Raw genomic sequence first — 20,303 nt, 5'->3', positions numbered from 1 at the left:
TTTTGATTTAATGTTTATATATGGCGTGTGGTATGGATCAAAGTTCATAGCTTCACATATGGACATCTAGTTTTTCCAGGACTTTTTTATTGAAAAAACTATCCTTTCCCCACTGAATTATTTTTGTGTCTTTGTCAAAAATCATATATATGTGTGTGTGTGTGTGTGTGTGTGTGTGCTTGCGCGCGCGTGTGTGTATGCATATTGATTACTTTCTCATAATCTTTGCTTATCAAAATCCCAGTTATCCTTCAAAGTCAAGTTTAGATGCCTCACACTCTAGAAAACCACCCCAAATTGTCTTACTTATTATGCTTTGTATTCATGGTCAAGTAAAAAGAAAAAAAGAAAACAGTCCTATATTAACAGTGATTATCTCCAGCTGTGGGATTTGAGATGATTTATATTTTGGCTAATATACTTTGTCAGCATTATCTGAATTTTCTACCCTCAGTGTTTATACTTTGTTGAGAAAAAATAATTTGGTTTAATGTATAGCATATTCTTTTCCATACACTTTGCCATACACATAGATTTTGTTTTGTTTTGTTTTGTTTTGAGTAAATAAAATCCAACCTAACTGTTGGCTATATATACACACATGAGGACACACACACACATTATACTGGCTCATGTAACAACAACAACAACAACAACAAAATTTCAGAACCGAGTAACCTCAGGCATGGAAAGACCTAGATGCTCCGTAGCTAGTATGTGGAACCTACCACTGCTGATCTCATGGCCCTACTCTCCTCACTGCTGGCCTTTTTCTCAGGCAGTCTCTCCTCCACAGAAGTCCCCAGACCACTACAGGCTTACATTACTTTGGCAATTTGGGGGGATGGAGGGTATTCCCTATTGTCCTTGTAAAACGTTTTGGGGTTCACTTGCCTTGTTACATGCCCTCCTCTCACAACCAGTTGTGTTGACAGATTGTTCAAGTTATTTCTCACTGCGTAATCATTTGAGGTGCTCAGTCCTACCTGAGTGTCTGAGGGTTATGTCTGGAAAAGATAAACTGAGACACTATATGAAAAGAAGAGCTAAAACATAGAAAAATATCCAAAATAACCAGTGTGTACTACTTTCCCTTTCTTATATCATCCAAGCAATCTGGTACATAGACATCACCTAAATCTGAGAAATTTGGAATGGAGATTATTCAAGTTCACTGTCACAGTTTTCTATGGCTGCTGTCACAAATTACCACTATCTCAGTGGCTTAAAACAACACAAATCTATTGTCTTTCGGATCTGGGATAGATCCGAATAAAAATTTAAAAAGGGGATAAAAATGAAGGTGTTGGCAGAGTTGCCTTTCTTTTGGAGGCTGTCATGGAGAGTCTGTTTCCTTGCCTTCTCCAGCTTCCAGGGGCTGTGGTCTATGGTCTCTTTCTCCATCTTCAAATATCCTCAGAGCCAGTGGTGTGGCATCTTCAAATTATTCTCTCTGTGGCTCTGATCCTTCTGCCTCACTCTCACTAGGATCCTTGTGATTACATTGGGTCCACCTCAGCAATCCAGGATATTTCCCTCATCTCAAAATCTGGACTCATTCACACCCGTAAGGTCCCATTTGCTACATATAGTGACAATGCCTCAGGTTCTGGGGATGAGTATATGGGCGTCTTTGGAGAATCATAATTCAGTCAAACATAGTCACAGGGTATTAGGTGGTAATTATGAGTGTTTAAACCCTGTTTCCCAACTTGAAGATCAGTGTCTTTTCTAATTTATCACAATTGCATCACATAACAGTGGTTGTGTATAAGCTTGTCTAGATTTCAAATTCTGTGACATCAGGGAATTTCTTCCATAGAAAACAAGTATGCGTGTGGGGAGGGGTGCTTTTTTTCTAAGACAAAGGTATAGGTGGGGAAAAAAGCTCAATTTTACTTGTAACTTGGATCATTTCACACTGACAGTTGCCTCCTTGGCCCTCCTTCTTGATTAATACAGCAATAATGTAGATTTGTTTGTACCTCCTTTATTTGATAAATTCTGTTTCTAGCAGAAGAATAGGGTTCCATCAGTAGGCAAATCACTTAATAGTTTTCAAACAACTATAATTCTTTCTCAGCTGTTTGTACATGTGCAAAGAGAAGCAGAGAATTAAGGCTGTTATATGGATAATTTAAACAGTAAACCTCTTTTGGCTCAATCATCTGATTATTTCAACATGCATCTGGATACAACCTTAATTTTTTTTTCTCTAGCATATTTTAGTTTAATTCCATTGCCTTTATATAAGTCACTTATTTCATCTATGTCTTAAATTCAACTTAACAAACGTCGCTTAATGAGCAACCACTATATGACCACTATATGCTCTCATCTATGGTGGCTCAAAACAAAGAATCTCATTCTCTGGGAGTCTTCAGCCCCAACAGGAGAGGTGACACAATTACACCAATAACTATACAATATGGCAGCTTGTAAACGTCGTGACTGGGATACAAAAATGATGATAGAAGTATTTAGAGGGAGAGAGATCAGTCAGTTTGGAAGGATTAGGGGAAACTTCTGGTGAGACTAGTATCCTGGAAGGTAGGGAAGAACTCAGAAGGCAGTAGTAGGATAGGAGAGTGTTGCCCCAGAAAGACATGCAAAGCAAGGAAACCTAGGACTAATCTTGGGAGCCATAAATTCTCTGGTGATACCGGAGAATGGGAAGGTACAAGGAGGTCCCAAGAACTAAGAGACTGAAAGGAACAGGTGATGCCCAGCATCTAAAGGTGTCTAATTTATTAATCCCAATATCCTAGTAGTTTTCAACATGTTTTCTGTGAGGGGACGATTAGGCAGTGTGTGGAGATACTTTATCTAAAGGAGGGTGGGAGGGCTGTGGGGGAGGGAGAAGGGAGGGTTATACTGCCATCTAGTGGGTAGAGGCCGGGGCTGCTGCTTAGTAGCCTACAATGCCCAGAGCATCCCCCCAAACAAAGAATTACCTGACCCCAAATGCCAACAGTGCCACAGATAAGAAACTCTGCAACAACCTTATGAAGTTGTGGTATTACTTTTCCTTATGGTACAGATGAGGAAATTGAGGGGTTTTGAGATTACAAATCCTGCCTGAGATCATTAAATAATAAATGGCCTAGGAAGAATAGGGCCACGTTAGAAGGCATGAGGAATGTGACTATGATTAAGGAGCGAATGAGATTCTCCAAATTTGGGCAGGACAATCCTGGGCGCCATAGTGAAATGACAATGCAAGTAAAGTGCTAAGCAGGGCGTCTGGCACACAGTAGGCACTCAGTCATGTTCCGTGCTGCTTTGAATGAGAGCTGGTGCTTTCAGCGATGTGTCATCTGTGAGTGGGCTCTGCTGAATACAGGACAGACCCGGGACTAAAGGTTGGTCTGGGACTAGGGCAGGTGTTCAGAGTCTGAACTGGAGAGAAAGCATGTGGAGTGTAGAGGAAAGGACACATGGAAAAAAATGTTACCAACAGTGGTACTAGAAAGCCTGGGCAACCAATGAAATGTGTTGCTACGTGTTTTGGGGGGGAGGGGGTTATAAAGTTGACTCTGGTTTTGAACATGAGAAATTCATTTTCCCCTCACTACCAGGAAGTGAACAGCTGCCATGTTAGGAATTACTACACTTCCTTAAAACAGACAAATTGAGGGGCACCTGGGTGGCTCTGTGGGTTAAGCCTCTGCCTTTGGCTCAGGTCATGATCCTAAGGTCCTGGGATCAAGCCCTGCATTGGGCTCTCTGCTCAGTGGGGAGCCTGCTTCCCCCTCTCTCTCTGCCTGCCTATCTGCCTACTTGTGATCTCTCTCTCTGTCAAATAAATAAATAAAATCTTAAAAAAAAAAAAAAAAAAAACTAGACAAACTGAGACACAGAAAGGTAAAGCAATTAGTTCAAGGTCACACCACATTTTAAGATTTCTTTAGAAACTTACAGAGAAGGGGAATCTGACCTTTTTGAAGATACAATAACTAAATCTTTATAGGAAAGATAAGGACAAAATGACATTTTCTTTAATAATGCTTCCAAAAACAGGTTTAACATTTATTTTGCCACATACCAGTATAGATGAAAGTTACTTTAACCTCTAGCCAGGCTTTCTGGCTGAATGAGATATGTCGAGGTATCAAGGAAGTTTCCAAAAAGCATGGAGTGAGATTCTACTTTCTTTGTCACATTTGCTGCATTATGAAGAGAAAGCCAAGAAAAATAACCTGGATGGTGAGGTAACAACATGTGGAAGAGAAGAGAGAAACAGTGGTAGCTGAAGCCTTGGGAAATTTATGAATGGAAGAAAGTACCACTAATTTTAAATGAGTACCTTGGGATGCCAGCAACTGTGCTAACTATTCATGGGCATTATTTTATTTTAATTTTCATAACTGTGTAGGATATGTATGACCACTGATAGATGAGATCTTTGAGGCTTAGAGAGGATAAATGATTTACCTAAGGTCACATACTGAGGAAGTAGTGGAACCAATATTCAAACCTCAAGTGTTGAACTCAAGTGCCCAAGATTTTACCCATATTATAAACGTATGGCTAGAAATTAGATACATAAATTCTTCCCTGTTTTGTATAAAGAAGATTGGATGCGTAGTTGTCATTCAATGAAGCCATACCCCAGGACACTGACAGAATGGCTGGTAGAGGAGCAGTATGCCTCCTTCTCAGATCCCTACCTTTACTCCTTATCAATGCTGTACAGTGGCTTCCAGATCTCACTCTTAGCATTTTGGCACTTCTACCAAAAATTTGAATCCGGCATCTTCACTGTGCATCCTATGAGTAGAGGATACAGCCATGAACAAGAAAGGCAAGGTTTCCAATCCCAGGAACAACACATTCCAGCAGAGATAAGCAACTCCACGGATTTTTTTTTTTTTAAAGGCAGTCACATAAATGTTCTGCACAAAATTAAACTATGGTGATGTGATAGAAAGACAATGGGTGGCTACTTCACCTGCTTGGGAGAAATGGCCTCTCTGAGGTGAAGATCAAGATTAGTGCTTTCCAAGAACAGAAAGGAAATGTTCTAGGCTGAGGGAACTAGGGCAAAGACACTATCATTGGCACAGAAAGGAGCCCCATGAAGATGGAGAAGCAGAGCAGCTAAGTGCTCTTAGAAGCTAAGAAGATGCTGTAAGATACGGTTGAAGAAAGGCTAAGAGAAGGAGGATGGCAGGAGAAGTAAGATTACCCAAGTCAATAGAAGGGATTTTAATTTTCTTCCCAGAATAATGAGATGCCCTCGGGAGGACCGTATGACCTTTCACCCAGGGACTAATGTTCCAAAGGTTAGCATTTGGGCTAGAGAAGATTTTAAAGATACCAAGAAAAACGAATTTTACTTTGACTTGATCAGTTAATATTTCATATGAATAAGAGAGAAAGTGAGAGAACCCCCCCAAACTCTTTCAGTAGCTTCATTTATATCTGAAAGGAGAATTTTTGACACTTCAATCCATCAGTGGGCACCATTAATCTGCATATTGTGTTACAAGAAGCTGCCTTTCTTCTCAATTTTCCTTTTCTTTTTGTTCTTCTCAGGAAATTAATTCATGTCATTTCCATTTGAAATCCTGTGGCATTTGACTGCACAGGCACTTAGAGGTACCTTTCTATGACTTGAAGCTTAGCGTAATGGCATTGCTTGTCAGCAGCAGTGCTTTCCACCCTAAGGAAGGGAGTCTAGACTGCTGGGCCCCTCAGCCCCTAAAGGTACCTATAGAAAATGGCTTGACACAGGACTGTAGGTATGTATGTGAAGGGCTCCAAAAGATTCAACTTTGGTGAGTGATGCTGGCATTTTGGTTCTTAACATTTTTCCAGTGTTGTGTTTTGCTGTGAATGGAACATTTGAACAAGTGTTTATAAGATGTCATCAATTTCACTTCGGAAATTTTGCTTTCTAAAAAGGCTGTATTGGAAATTTTGGGAGCATTTTCTGCAGTTTCATAGTCTGACACACTGATTTATTTTATGAAAGCTTGAATAATGTCAATCATCCTGTTCTGTTGATCTACACAAAAACACTTCTCCAGGCAGACATATTCCAAGAAGAGCATAAAATTTAAGAGTCCTAAGGGCGCTCAAAGGCCATCTAGTGGGTCACAGACTTTAGCACCTTTCACATCATGAATAGGAATAAATATACAGTGGCTTGAAAGAGTGTTTCCAGCTCTTTATTTTACCAGATATGTACCATTCACACATTACTAAATAAAAATTAGAAAGGAAATTATAGTTGTAAAAATATGGGACAGAATTAATTACAAATGAAAGGTGTTTGCTTTCAATTCAAAAAATTAATATGACAGACCCACTATGTTGTCCTTACGTGTCTCATTTTGCGATTGTGGGCCAGTGGAAGTCTAATCGAGGACAATGTGTGGAATTGCTTATCCAACTGAAGCCTGCATTATAGACCCACCCACCACCACAGCCTGTGTTCTGAGCCACTCCAGTGACAGTTTTAACTGGCAGTTCATTCTCTGTTTAGAGAGCTTTATTTTTAGGAAGTGTTTCATTATATGGCATGGAAGTTGTGGATAGTCTCTATTCTGGATGTCACACATACACATACACGTGCACAAATAGCAAACAACAAGTTTGCACATTAATAAAATTTTGTAAATGCTAACCCTTGGCATTTCTTATATTACTCTTCCAAAGCTGTTGCCTTTGTTTGAATCCCCATAACCTCCCATGATTTCCAAATTACTCTCCTAGGTCCAGTTGTTCTCCAATTCATGTGCATACTGCCCCTTGTGAGGTATTTTGAAAATCCCAAACTTGGGGCGCCTGGGTGGCTCAGTGGGTTAAAGTCTCTGCCTTTGGCTCAGGTCACGATCCCAGGGTCCTGGGATTGAGCCCCACATCGGGCTCTCTGCTAAGCAGGGAGCCTGCTTCCCTTCCTCTCTCTCTGCCTGCCTCTCTGCCTGCTTGTGATCTCTGTCTGTCAAATAAATTAATAAAATCTTTATTAAAAAAAAAAAAAGAGTCGGATGCTTAACAGACTGAGCCACCCAGGTGTCCCTTCCTCCTGTCTTTTTGAGAATACCCAGTCTAACAGGTATGGGATGGTACCTGACTGTGGTTTTACTTCACATTTCCCTGATGACTAGTGATATTAAACATCTTTTCATGTACCTGTTGGCAATTTTATGTCTTCTTTGGAAAAGCATCTATTTAGGTCCTCTGCAATGTGGCATAACTGTTTTCTTAGGGAAAACATGAACTTCCACAAGATTTTTTGAACTTTTACCAAAATCCTTTTCAGGAAGATTGCCAACTGAAAGTTGTAGTAAGATGTCAAAAGTTCAATCAGTTACCAGTTACCCAGTGTTCAAGCAATATATTCAGTAAGACCACAACTCCACAATGCATCTTACAGTAGTCACCTGTCACAGGGGCTACTTATTTTACATCGAATTTCCCCTCTAAAACTCAAATAGTTGTTGCTGACTTCAGAAAAAAATCTGTGTAGTGAATCCAAGGATTGTCAGCCCCCTCCGACTGTGAAAGTTGAGTCTGAGTTCTATTTCTTTAGAAGTGCTTATTTTTGGTGTTCAGGGGATGAGTTCACTCAAATGATAAAGGTGTTTCCATTTTCCATGTAAATACAATAGGCTATTATTATTATTTTTCAAATCTGAAGCTTCTCCCAGTCATTTGCTTTCCTCAAAAATGCTGTCTGTGGGAGAAACCTGAACATTAAAAAAAAAGGCAGATTGTTTAACATTATTTGCATCTCATGCCTCTAAAGGAGCTGGAGGCGTGGCATCACAGATGTGCTAATGCATCTTCAATGTGAAGAGAACTGAATTTTGAAATCTGTGCACTTCATTTCCTGAAGACACAATAGTATTATGGCAAGGAAGACAAAGCTATCATATCTTGAATCTGCACTGCATGGCAAATGCTAAAGTAAAGTGACATTCTTTAGGAGTTGTTTAGTATCAAGTGCTGATTTCGCTAGATAAAATGCAGCTGTCTTCTCAAACTACACAACTGGATTCACACCATCTACTAATTCCTGGTGGAGTTTTAAAGATACCTTTATGGCCAATTTTCTTCTCCACGCAAAGCATCCTAATTTAGACAGTACAAAAATACCACCATGTAGTTTCTATGCACAAATACCATCTCCCTTAGAAACATTTGATAAAAGAGACTGCGTTCTACAAGTGCTTGGGTCACCATTTAAAAAGTAATGTAATCGGGTCTAAATTGAATTAGGATCGGTTGCCAAATTGTCATACAATTGTCTCCATCAGCTTTCTTTTATTACTTTAAGTCATGCCTAGAATTTGTCATGTTGCCTAGTGGGCCTGAGAATGGGAGGATTCTCTCTTAAGATGATCCCTTCCACCACAGAGGCTCCATTCCACAGATGTTCCCTTCCTTCCCAGAGCTCATTTGCAACTGATATCCTCCTAGAAGGAAAATTTTTAAGATTGCTTCCAGAATCTGAACTCTCTTGATCTCTACATGGCATCTGATAGTCTGACCTCCTTTCCCATGGCTGAATACCTAATTTAGCTCATCTCAGCCCTGCTCATCTTGGGACCACAAATTGTTTTTTTTTGTTTTTTTTTTTTGTTTGTTTTGTTTTCTTAGAATGCACATTCTGTGCTCTCTAGCTACAAAATGGCAATCCTGCCTCCATCAACTCTGTGGTAATGTTCATGAAGCTCTTCACACATTTAGATTTCCTACTGGGAAGTCCTCTGGGATTGCCCCCACAGAGAGGTAACGACTACCTCCTCTGTTCACCCAGCTCTTTATACTTACAGCTGGTAAAATTCTGCCCTTGTTGTATCATCATTGCTTGTAATTGGCATGCCTACTATCTACCCACTTTCCTCCCCACAGAAGACAGTTCATTCATCCACCAATCAAAAGGTAGTAAGAGGTCAAAAGGCCAGGCACAGTGCGAAATAACATGGGTACCAATAACTGTTAAAATAACCGGGTGTTCAGCAAATCAACTAGTAATGTATTTTTCCCACTCATCTGTAAGGTTGTTTTTTTTTATTATTATTATTATTTTTCCTACTTATTTCTGATAGTTTTTCTAAGGAATAGTTACATATTTAAAATAGGATCCATTTGTCCTATGCATTGCAGAGAGTTCCCCCATTGTTGTGGCTTCTTGTTGTACATATGGAACATATTTTCTCTTAATTATTTCTTCCATTTAACTTTCTCATCAGCATTTCTTTTTCAGAAGCTAGCTGGCACTAGAGATGGGGTGGCATGGGTAAGAAAATAGGGCAGTGCCAAAGGGTCCACAGAGGAACCTGAGAGTGGTCTCCTAAAGTAATACAGTAAAGAGAATTGATCAGATGTTGAGCCATTTTTGAATTAGCATCAACAGATGTGGTTAGGGCAATGGGGGTAACAGAAGAGTTAGCAATAATTTTCATAATGCATGACACATAATAGGAGGTTAACACTTATCTGTTGAAATAAATAAGTGACCAATTGAATGAGAATTCTTCTTTCCTCTAAGTCCCCATAATTGTTAAGGAAATTCGTTATTTTTAAGAGATAGAAGTTGAGGTTCATTGCAGTGATTGTCATGTAACTTTAAAATGGCCTCCCATGAAAGGTAAGATGACCTATCCCATTCCTTGACAATGGGCTCAACCAAGTGATTTGCTTTAGCCAACAGAAGTCAGCAAATTTGATTCATACAGAAACATGAAAATGTACTCATGCCTTTCTGCTTCCTCTCTTGGACTTCTGCTATTGCCAAGAAATTTGCTTAGGCCAAGCTGATGAAGGGAGAGAGATATAAGTGGAGTGGAGTTGCCCCAGTGACCCTCACTGAGTCTATTTTAGATCAGCTAACAGTGAACCCAGCCAAGATCAGAACCATTTAACCAATCTCTGACTGGCCTACAGACTCATGAGAAATAATAAATGATTTCTGACTTCAGCTACCAGGTCTGAGGATGGTTAATTACACAGCATCAGCTAGCCGATACAAGTTATAATTCTCCAATTAAATTATTTTATTAAATTATTTATTAGTTTTTCTGTTTAGTAATTGCAGTAAGTTCTAACATTTTGTATACCATAGTGAAAAGAATATCCAGTAAGAGCCAAAAGACATATATGCTTCCATATGTCATAGTCTTAGACATTTATTCATTCAACTATGTGGATAATATTAGAAATAAAAAAAAAATGCTCTCATTAAATCAATCTTGCTTTGGGGGGAGAGTACAGACATGAGCAAATCATTTCTGTCCAGTGCCATAAGTAATAATAGGAAGTATCCGTTATAACCATGATCTCTGAAGCGAAATTACCTGAGTTAAAAACATTGCCTCCATCACTTCCTAGCTGGGTGCCCTTATTTAACCTCACCTCTACTTTCATTATCAATAAGATAGAATGAGAATGAATTATACCTACTTCATAAAATTGTTGAGAGAACTGCATGAGTTGATATCTGTAACATACTTAGAACATACTTTGATCTTGATACTCATAAACTTACCATTACATGCCAGTTATTGCTTTAAAAAAATTAAGTATGAAGGCATTGAAAAACAAGACTATATGGGGTGGGAACTGGTCATTTTAGAAACAGAAACCTGCAAATCTACTTGGACTTGAGTATCTTCATCGGTATTTCAAGGAAGAAGACTAAATGACTATTAGGCTACCTTATTGTTCTGAAATACAACATTCTTGTCTAGCATCACATTTTGTCTAGCATAACACTTATAGTAAGTTCCCACTAAATATGGCCTTTTATCATTAAAGTGGTTTTCAAAAGAAGTTGGTCTAAAGATGTTAATTCACATGTCACTATGTGTGACGATAGAGGCAAGCTTCATAAGATTATCACAGGACTGGCCCTGTTTAGTAGAACTGGAACTGAAAAGGGACTATCTCTTCCCAGAATTTGTAACATAAAGACCCAAATCATAAGTATGTATTATGCTTGAATAGAGCAGCTTAAAGCCTGTTAAATCAAATTAATAAACACAATAGACACATCCATATTTTCTCAGTGTTTAAGCAAAGTTACTGAATTCCTTCTATTTGCTTTTTCTTGTATTTCTGGTTACAAGATGCTGTCCTCTGCTGTTTGCTGAAGATTACACCAGGTAAAGTCACCAGCACACAGTGAAATAACATGATAGCTTTGTTTCACCAACTAAATGCCTACAAATCAGGAATGGAGAACAAACACAGAATTCTGTATGTCCTTAGACAAACCTGCCTTATTAACACCATGTGCCTCTTCTCCTGGGACATCTCATTTTGATGGCATTTGTCCTGTCCAAGCTTTTGGTCACTCAGATGGGCTAACTGGAACTGTGACAAAGTGACCGATCCCACTGCTCATTGGGTAATTTTTTCCTCTAAAAGAGCTTTTATTAAGAATTTTCCTTGAACATATACCCTGTCATTGTTGACAGTACCTGGCAACTTCTACTGAATGCATATCTACATTTCTATCACTGTTAAATAACAATTTAGTTTGCATGTGTGTTTGTATGACAGTTAGCTTGCTTACTAATTATTTCCGTTCTCTTCAAGTAAGATCATTCAGTGACAAGTGTGGCAAATCCATTTCCCCACAGGGTGAGACATTCACCTCCTGCGATTCAGAGCTGACAACTGCAACCTGCATGCCTGTGACCATCTTAGATGTATTCCCCCATACTACCTAAAAGTAGTCGCAAAAATGGAGCATTGGTATTGAGTCAATCTGGGTTCAAAACTTGTCTGTGACATTTACCAAGCGTGTGGCTTTGGCATCACTTTCTCTGCCTTTAAAATCTCCCAACAGGTTGTTTTAAGTTTTAAATAAAGTGATGTATACAAGAAGTCAGCAAAAGACCATGCCTTATGGATGCCCAGTAATCACTGTCCGGGTCTGAACAAAAAAATGAAAACCAAGTGACTAATGCAAGGTTATAGAGTGTGAATGGGTAGCTGCCACCCGAATGAGAAGCCAAGCAGGAATGGGAACACTTTCCCTTTTCCTTTTGGCTAAATAGCACTGATCCTTCCCTGCTGCTTTGTTTGATAGATTAATTCATTCCAAAAGGCTTTAAAGATGTCTGGTAGGTAGCTAATAATCAGCTTTGAAAAACAAATCATTGGCCTTTCCCTTGCTGTCAAAGTCGCTAAAAAGAAAATTTGCATTTCAAATGGCTTCTAGTTTACTTCAGAATCAGAGAGTAGACTCCTTTGAAGCTATCTAGAGCAACTAGTAAGTGTACTTTTTAATGGCTTATTAGTTGATAAACTGTAATTGGCATATAAGGGCAAGAGCTTCAAAAGACAAAGTTAGAGTCAACTGCCCGCTAATGTTTTAAGTCAATCAGTGCAGCATTTATTTAAAAATAGAAGCATGTTGATGCAATTCATAACTACATCAAAGCTCTCCAAAAAGATGGGGAAATTCTAATAAATCACAATCCATGTGTAAAGGCCTGTCCCCTTGCAGATGCTGACATTTAAGATACATATGAGGGCATGTGCTTAGTACCCAAATAAATGTATAGATGTACTTCTTTAAATTTTCTAATGCTAAGTGAGAAAATATCCATGTTCTATAAAGGGAACAGGAAAGAAAAAAAAGAACATTTGGTGTGAACTTGGATATGCCTCTGATGTTCCCTTAGTAAAAAAATCTCCTTTTTGTCTAATGACATTTCTCATTATGATTAACTCACTTTGTTTAAAACTGTTTTTAAGCCAAGTACATATTCTGAGCTCTCAAAAATAAAGAAAATGAGCACAAAGATCATTAATTAAGGAGCCTGAAGCAGATACATACTTGCTCATCTCCAACATCTATACTTCTTTATTAACGGAATGTAGTAGAGAAAGAAACCAACATGAATGTAATACTAATGTTTCTTGGGCCCCTCCGTCTTTCTAAGAACATTCTGTGAAGTTGAAATGTGCCACCTGCTCAGCGCTCCCCCCCCACACCACCGGACCCTTAAGACGCCATGATGGAAAAGCCCACAACCAGGAGGAAGGATGTTGGAATTGAGTTGTCAAGCTGTCCTGGATGTCTTGTACAAACTGAACAGGCCAATTTACTGCAACACTGCATAGGCTGAAGGCTCTTATCTCGCCTTTACAGTGCTTTCTCATGTTGAGATTATCCTCCTGGACCAGCCTTTCAGTTACTCCTAGATGCTTTCTGATCAGCCTATCCTGGGTAATACTACCATGTTAATCCTTACCTTGTGACCAGCCTGCTTGGCTAGGAGAGGAGTCTCTTGCCCAGCCATCTGAAAGCAACAGCTCTCTGTGTTTGGTGATATTTCTGAATCTTACTGGAGATTTGATTTCAATGTCGTCCCCTTTGTAGCTCCAACGCCTGGCTTTCAGGGTGGAAACAGGCAGGCTTTTAGAAAAACAAAAAAGGGTACCTTCTCACACACAATCCCTGAGTTTCTTTGCCTATTACTAACCTCCGAGCATTGGGGGTTGCTTTTGAAACTCAGCTGTTCTGGCTCTGCCCTCCAGGTGGCAGCGGTGCCACACCGCAGAGGCTCCAATCCCCTTGTCCCCGACTTCAAGTGTTAATGCAATTGACCAATCAGTGCTAAGATGATGGGAGGTAATTGGGTAATTGTATTTTACTGATCACAAGCAGAGAAGGGGAAAGGAAAGGGGGAAAGAAAGAGGGGCAGAGGAGGGAAGGGGACCGCAGTCCGAGAGGAGATTTGGGGAGCTGGGACCCAAGACGTCAGGACGTGGCATTGGCTGAGAGAAAGCCTAGAGCCGCAGGAGGTGCCGCGGGCACAAGGAGCGCATTTATTTATCGGGGGCGAGCGGGGAGAGCGGGCGGGGTGGGAGGGGGGTGGGAGAGGATCGGGCGGGAGAGGAAGAGAGTTCGAGCCGAAGTGGATGGAAGGGGACCGGGGTTTCTGCCGCGCAGGGAGCCGCGAGCCAGGGCGATGGCGCTAAGGCCGGCGCGGAGCAGCTGCGCTCCCGAGAACGCGTCTCCTCGCGGAGGACCAGCCGGCGTCGAGAAGGTCTGCGCGAAGAGAGACCAACTTGTGGCTCCCGACGCAGCTGGAAATGAGATCAAAGCTGCAGTTTCATTCGAGAAGGAGGAGAGGAGCCAGCAATTAGGGATTTTTTTTTTTTTAAATTTTTAACCTCCTTCGTTCCATTTTCTGTTTTCCTTTTTTCTTTTCTTCTTATTATTTTTAAATTTGCCTCACACCCCGTAAGTCCCCTCACTTCGCCTCCCCCCTTTGAAATAAAAGCCTAGTTTGAACTTCTTTCGCCGCGGCGCCCCCCGGATGCGCTGCCCGCTGATGGAGGAGAAGGGGACCCCGGGGCTGGCAGGGGCCACCGGCGAGGGACCGCGTCACGCGTCTCCCCCGTGATCCCGGCCCTGCTCGCGGAGTTCTGCAACACCTGGAGGATCTGGACCGGGCGCCGGGGGTGGGGGCGGGGACAGAGGAAACGAAAGCCACCCCGAGCCTTAAAAAAAAGAAGAAGAAGAAAAAAAAAAGTAGACGGGGGGTGGGAGGAATGGGTTTCTTCTTGACAGCTGACGGAGCCTTGAAATTTTCCTCCACTACCTCCGCCCCCGCCCCCGCCCCCGCCCCCCGCACTCCATTTAACGTGAGATTATGAAATTGCAGAGGCGGTGGAGGGAAGGAGACAGGATATAACAGGGAGTTTGGAGGGAGAGGGGAAGGTGGCTGGCCGGGTGGCTGAAATCAAAAATCCAATTGCGCACTGGGTTGTGATGAGAAATCTAATCAGATCTTTGGAGAAGGGGCCGGCCGGAAGGCTGGCGAGTGGGGGGAGTTGATCCCCAAATTCTTCGAAGGGGTGCTGGGGGTGAGGGACCAACGATGTAAACGGAGACTTTTTTTGGTGGCGGTGGCGGTGGCGGTTGGGTGCCTTGCAAAAATGAAGGATGCGGGACGCAGCTCTCTCTTGGAACCGAACGCAGTGGATAAACTGATTGTGCAAGAGAAAAGGAAGAAGGAAGCTTTTTCTTGGGAGACCTGGATCTTAACACAAATGTGTATGTGTGCACACAGGGAGCCTTGAAAAATGAAATAAACCAGTGTCAGACCCACGGGGCTTGGTGTGTTCTGACATAAATAAATAATAATAAAACAGCTGCCCCCCCTTCCCAAAAGGATGATTGGATATGGAGAACGGAGGATCCACAAAGAAAAAGTATTTTCGTTTTTCTCTATAAAGGAGAAAGTAAGCCAAGGAGATATTTTTGGAATTGAAAGTTTGGGGCTTTTTTTTTTTTTTTTTTTTTTAGGAAAGTAAAGACCTGCTATGGTGGTGTTTTCTTTTCTTTTTGAATTTCCCACAAGAGGAGAGGGAATTAATAATACATCTGCAAAGAAATTTCAGAGAAGAAAAGTTGACCGCGGCAGAATGAGGCATTGATTGGGGGAGAGAAACCAGCAGAGAGCACAGTTGGATTTGTGCCTATGTTGACTAAAATTGATGGATAATTGCAGTTGGATTTTTCTTCATCAACCTCCCCCCCACCCTTTTTTTTTTTTTCTTTATGGTGTCAAGATCACGCGTTTTCGCTTGTTCTTAACCACCTGGATTTCCATCTGGATGTTGCTGTGATCTGTCTGAAATACAGTGAGTGATCCTTATTTTCTTACTTTATTGATGAAGAAAATGCCCATTTATTTATCATTCCTGGTTCCTTGATCCTTTCACCCCCTTTAGTGGGATTCTTAAAAGCCTGGTTATTGGGGGCCAGAAAATAGGGAGAGGGTGGCCCAGGCATCTGTTCCATCAGGTTGTGCCCACCAATAAGCTGGTTTGCTATAATGATGCAAGTTGTCTGCATCCTGGGCAAACGCCTTTGCAAATGTTCACCAGAAAAAAAAAAAAAAATTCTCCCCAAGAAAGCCACTGCAGTGTGGGGTGCCTGAGCTGTGTGACTGACACTCTAGAATGCATTTAAGTTGCATGGCAGCCTTGAAGTTAGAGGCACAAATGTTTAGCCATTGGAAATCAAAGGGACCCAATTTAAATTTCATTATCCAACCTGACATTACAGATCAACAGACTGTATTAACACAAAAATATGACAATAAACCAAGCAGATGAAGGATGGCTTAGGGTAGGTGGGTGGGTAGAGGGAGGGAGAGTGGGCATGGGGGAGGAAGTGGTGGAGAGAGGTGACTGCACTTTCCCCCATCTCTCTTGCATACACAGGCTCAAATGTGGTCTTCATATTACCTAGGTTCTCCCCAGGGCTAAGAATGGAAAGGAGGACCCACTTCTTTTTAACCCCACCCCTTTCAAACTAACCACTTCTTTGGGTAACAGAAAGGCTGCCCAGAGACAGAAGGCAGCTTGGGCAGTTGACTTGGGTTTTGCCAGAAATCTTCCCAACATCCCCAAGACAGGGCTCTTGAGAAAAAAGCAGAAATCGAGTGTCTTGTTGTAACTTAGAAAGGGTCTGTGTGCTGAGCTCCAGTGCTTCTCATGTGACAGCTTTGTCTTGGGAAACAGAGGCCAATAAAGAAAAATAAGAGAGGGTTGAAAATGATTAGAAAGCCTAGGGGTCTGTAGGTTCATCTCTCTTTTCATCTCCTTCCTCCCCTAATAGCTTCCAGGGTCATGGAGCTGGCTTTTTTCTTTTTTCTTTTCTTTTCTCTCTCTCTCTCTCTCTCTCTCTCTCTTTTTTTTTTTTTTTTTCCTTTTAGCAAAACTCTTCCTCCTCATCCTTCTCCATTCCTCTCTGGGGCCTTTTATCAGAATCATAGACCCATATAACTTTAGAGCCAGAAGACTCCTCAGAGATCTCATGCCAATAAAAAAAGGAAACTGAGGCCTAGAGAAGCTGTAACTCTGGTTAATGGCCAAAACTTAGGAGACAAGTAACTCCCACAAGCCTTTAAACAGCAGACAAGTCAGTTTGAGATCCAAGCTGGACAAGAATCAACACTACATAGTGTGACTACTTCTGTCCCCACATATGCCATTTTTATCTAGAAGTCTCAAGGAAGGAAACTGTCTTGAGAGCTTGAAATAAATTCCCACCACTCTGGACCTCAAGAGTAGCCATTCTCCAATATTCATATCCTTTCTTAGACCTTTTTTTTTTTTTTTAATAGCAGAGCTCAGATAACCCTAGTTTTAATACTACTAAAAAAAAATTAAAAAAAAAAAATCCCCAAGTCTGGTATATCTCAAAGGAGATAAGAGGCTGAAATCTCCCAGGTTCCTCCTTGGTGTTGGGCACATTTAATCTGGTGAGTGGTGGTCCCTGGAGAGTCATTAAGAACTATGGAGTTCGATTTATATTAGAGAGGTGATAATAGAAACCAGAAACACCCTTGCTAAAAGCCTCTGAGTCTGTTCTTATGCTCACATCATCTATTCTTATCCTTTTCATTACTCCTTAACTAAACTAGCCTACAGCTGAGCACTTCTTTAATTTATTTTTCTGGGCACATGTTTCCTGTTGGGACACAGATCAGGCAATACATTTATCAACCTATGAAAACAATCATGCAGGATTTTTTTTTTTTTTTTTTTTTTCCTCCCCTGAGCTCCTTGTAGGCTTCTGCATATCTTAGAATTCCTTGCAGGTTGTTTGTTTGTTTGCTTTTTTTATTTTGTTTTTTACATGACCACAGTTAAGTCACTGCTTGCGATCATAGATTCACTCAAGTTAATCTCAAATTCCTGTTACGTTGCAATTTAGCACAACTAACAAAAGAGAAAAAAAAGTACTTTGTTTTTGCTGCTCAGCTCTGGACATCACCTGGGAAACTCCCCCAGCCTTGCTGTCAGCTTGGCTTCTGTTAATCCATGGAGATCCCTTACTTTTTCTTTTTCTTTTCTTTCTTTTTTTTTTTTTTTTTTTTTTTTTTTGGTTCTTTTTGAATGGAAAATGTCTTCATTGCTACTCCAGTTAGACCTCCAAGTCCATTCCTCTCCTAAACATGGTCAGCTCTTCTGAGTTCAGGGTACCCTCCACACTTGCACACACATGCAAACTTTTCTAAGAAAAAGAGGGAAGAAGGGGAGGGAGTGGGGGATGGAGAGAGAAGGAAAGAGAGAAAGAGGGTAGAGATATGCTTAAAGTTGTGGGCTGAAGTGTGTCCTCCCACTCACCTCCACTTAAGCATCTTCTTCAGATCTAGAGATGATGGAGCTTCTAAGGATGGCATCATTTTTCAGGCTGGTGAATCACTTCCCCAGCACTACAGTTAGAGATGCATTGCCCAGCTTGGGGTTTATCTCCTTCTGTTTGGCATTTGGGGTTGGCCTGGTATTTCAAGCAACTTGCTCATGGACTGATGAAAATATTTTGACCATGCAAGACTTGGAAAGTTACCTCATTTCAGCTTATTTCAGGGCCAAGGTTGGTGCTTATTGAGTGACATTTGTGAGTAGGTAGTTGTATACTGGGATTCTGCAGAGGGCCTGAGGCCTAGAAAACGGTGGGTTTTCCAAATTTTGAAGTCACCTTTTCAAATATCTTCCCACTCTGATGTAATCGCTGTGCCCTTTGGTCAATAACTTTAATTTCTCTGACCCTCAATCTTATCATCTGTATAATGGGAATGATAATATCAACAAATTTGAATAGTTTTGTGAATTAAAAGTAATGTTATGCAAAGCCCCAGGCATAATAGGCCCTCTAATGAGGGCTGTTTGTTATGGTTGTTCTTGGATTAATTTGGATTAACTTCCTGGGAATTAATACAGGCTGGCTGATCCACTTTACCAATTCTAGTGGCTACACTGGAGAACCAGGAAATGTGCAACTGACCTCACAGGAATCACCACTTTCTTCTTTCGATGTCTTATCAGGACACATCGGCTGCAATATATCATTTTAGATGTGAAATACTGCTTCCAGACGGAAGCTGAAAAATCAAGACTTTCTCCTTAAAGCATAGAAACATAAATTTCAGCAAAAATAACACGAGAGAGATTTTAGGGAAAAACAATGCTGTTGTGTGTACTTTTGGTCGAAAAGTTGCATATGATAGCTCTTATATATTAAATGTATAATTTTAGCTGTATTTTACAGTGTCTTGCTCCAAATAGAGACAGATTTCTAGGCAATTATATAATTTAGATAGTGTAAAATTCTGTTACAAATATTAAGGCCTCCAAGTCCACAATTTGGATGCTGAGACTTTCTGGATATAAGGAATCCTATGTTTGTTAAACCTCTTTTGTGATAAGATAAAGGCCTGATAGAATGTATGAAATCAAGATTTCATGTAGACATACTTGTCTTATAGTTTGCATGTGCTAATCTTCTAACACCAACTTTCAGGCATTTTCTGAGGCAGCCAGTCATGGTCATTGCTCATAATCTCATTGTCTACAACAGCAGCCCTGTGTTCTGTCTGTTTCCTCAGTATGTTTCCGGAGACCTATTCTCCCTTGGAGGGAAAAAGAGTCCTACTGTTTTAATTATCGTTATTCTTGATATCGTATCTGTGGATGATAACAAGACAGTCAGGCTGAGGAATTGCCCACTGGAATTTTATACTGTGGCTTTTCAATAAGGGAAACAACTTGAAATCTGTGTTCATTCTGGAAAAGCGTTCTAAAGCTAATCATTTTCACTGATCTTAAGAAGAGATGGAAATCATCTATGGAAGTTCTTGCCATTTCATAAATTTTACTTTTTTGTGTGATCCTTAAAGGTGACTAAGAAATTTGGTAAACTTGGACTCTGGCACCATAAGTGAATATGAATATTCAGCTTTCCCCTGGATCACGTGTGTTACATGCGCCATTTAACCTCTCTGAGTCTGTTTGCTCATCTGTAAAATAGGGGTGATAACACCCATATAAAACTGCCATGAGGTTGAAATCAGAGTGCAGATGTTATGCACAGTAGGCATTCAATAAATGCACATTTAAATTGAGTATGTATGATTTTAGTTTAAGTAATGCATAGTTTGCAAATAAAAAATAAGCTGATGTAGTCTGGTTTAAGGAAACAGTTTATCTAAATTCATGTTGGTATAGATTTGAAAAAGGAGAAATGCATTAATAAGGTTGGAGTAGCACAAATGGGTACAATCCTTTTTGGTAAGATCCTATCCTTTTTTCTTTTTTTTTTTTTTTTTTTTTTTTTTAAGTTTTTAATCCCCAGGTGCTCATCATGACTAGGGCCCTCCTTAATCTGGATCATCTATTTCACCTATCCCCCTACTCCAACTCCCCTCTGGTAACCATCAATTTGTTCTCTATAGTTAAGAGTCTGTTTCTTGGTTTCTCTCTTATTCTCCCTCTTGCTCTCCCTCCCTCCTTTTTTGGCTCATTTATGTTTT

At 40.6% G+C, this 20,303-nt stretch overlaps 1 protein-coding gene across 6 annotated transcripts in view; it reads left to right on the top strand.

Annotated features, from left to right (window-relative positions):
* Positions 1-20,303, top strand: part of LRRC4C (leucine rich repeat containing 4C) — a 1,149,700-nt gene that overhangs the window by 977,728 nt on the left and 151,669 nt on the right. For 4 of the 6 annotated variants that reach the window (XM_032840679.1, XM_032840674.1, XM_032840673.1 and 1 more), the window contains exon 1: positions 13,863-15,621. The exons of the other annotated variants lie outside the window; for them this stretch is intronic. The gene's annotated coding sequence lies outside the window, so the exon portion shown is untranslated. Of the gene's footprint in view, positions 1-13,862; positions 15,622-20,303 lie in introns of those variants that run through there. 6 annotated transcript variants of the gene reach the window in all.

This window comes from Lontra canadensis, unplaced genomic scaffold (assembly GCF_010015895.1).
Source record: "Lontra canadensis isolate GAN:19392208 unplaced genomic scaffold, GSC_riverotter_1.0 scaffold115, whole genome shotgun sequence".
Lineage (NCBI taxonomy): Eukaryota > Metazoa > Chordata > Mammalia > Carnivora > Mustelidae > Lontra > Lontra canadensis.
Note: the sequence above shows the minus strand (reverse complement) of the source record. Positions and strands in the feature narration are given on the sequence as shown.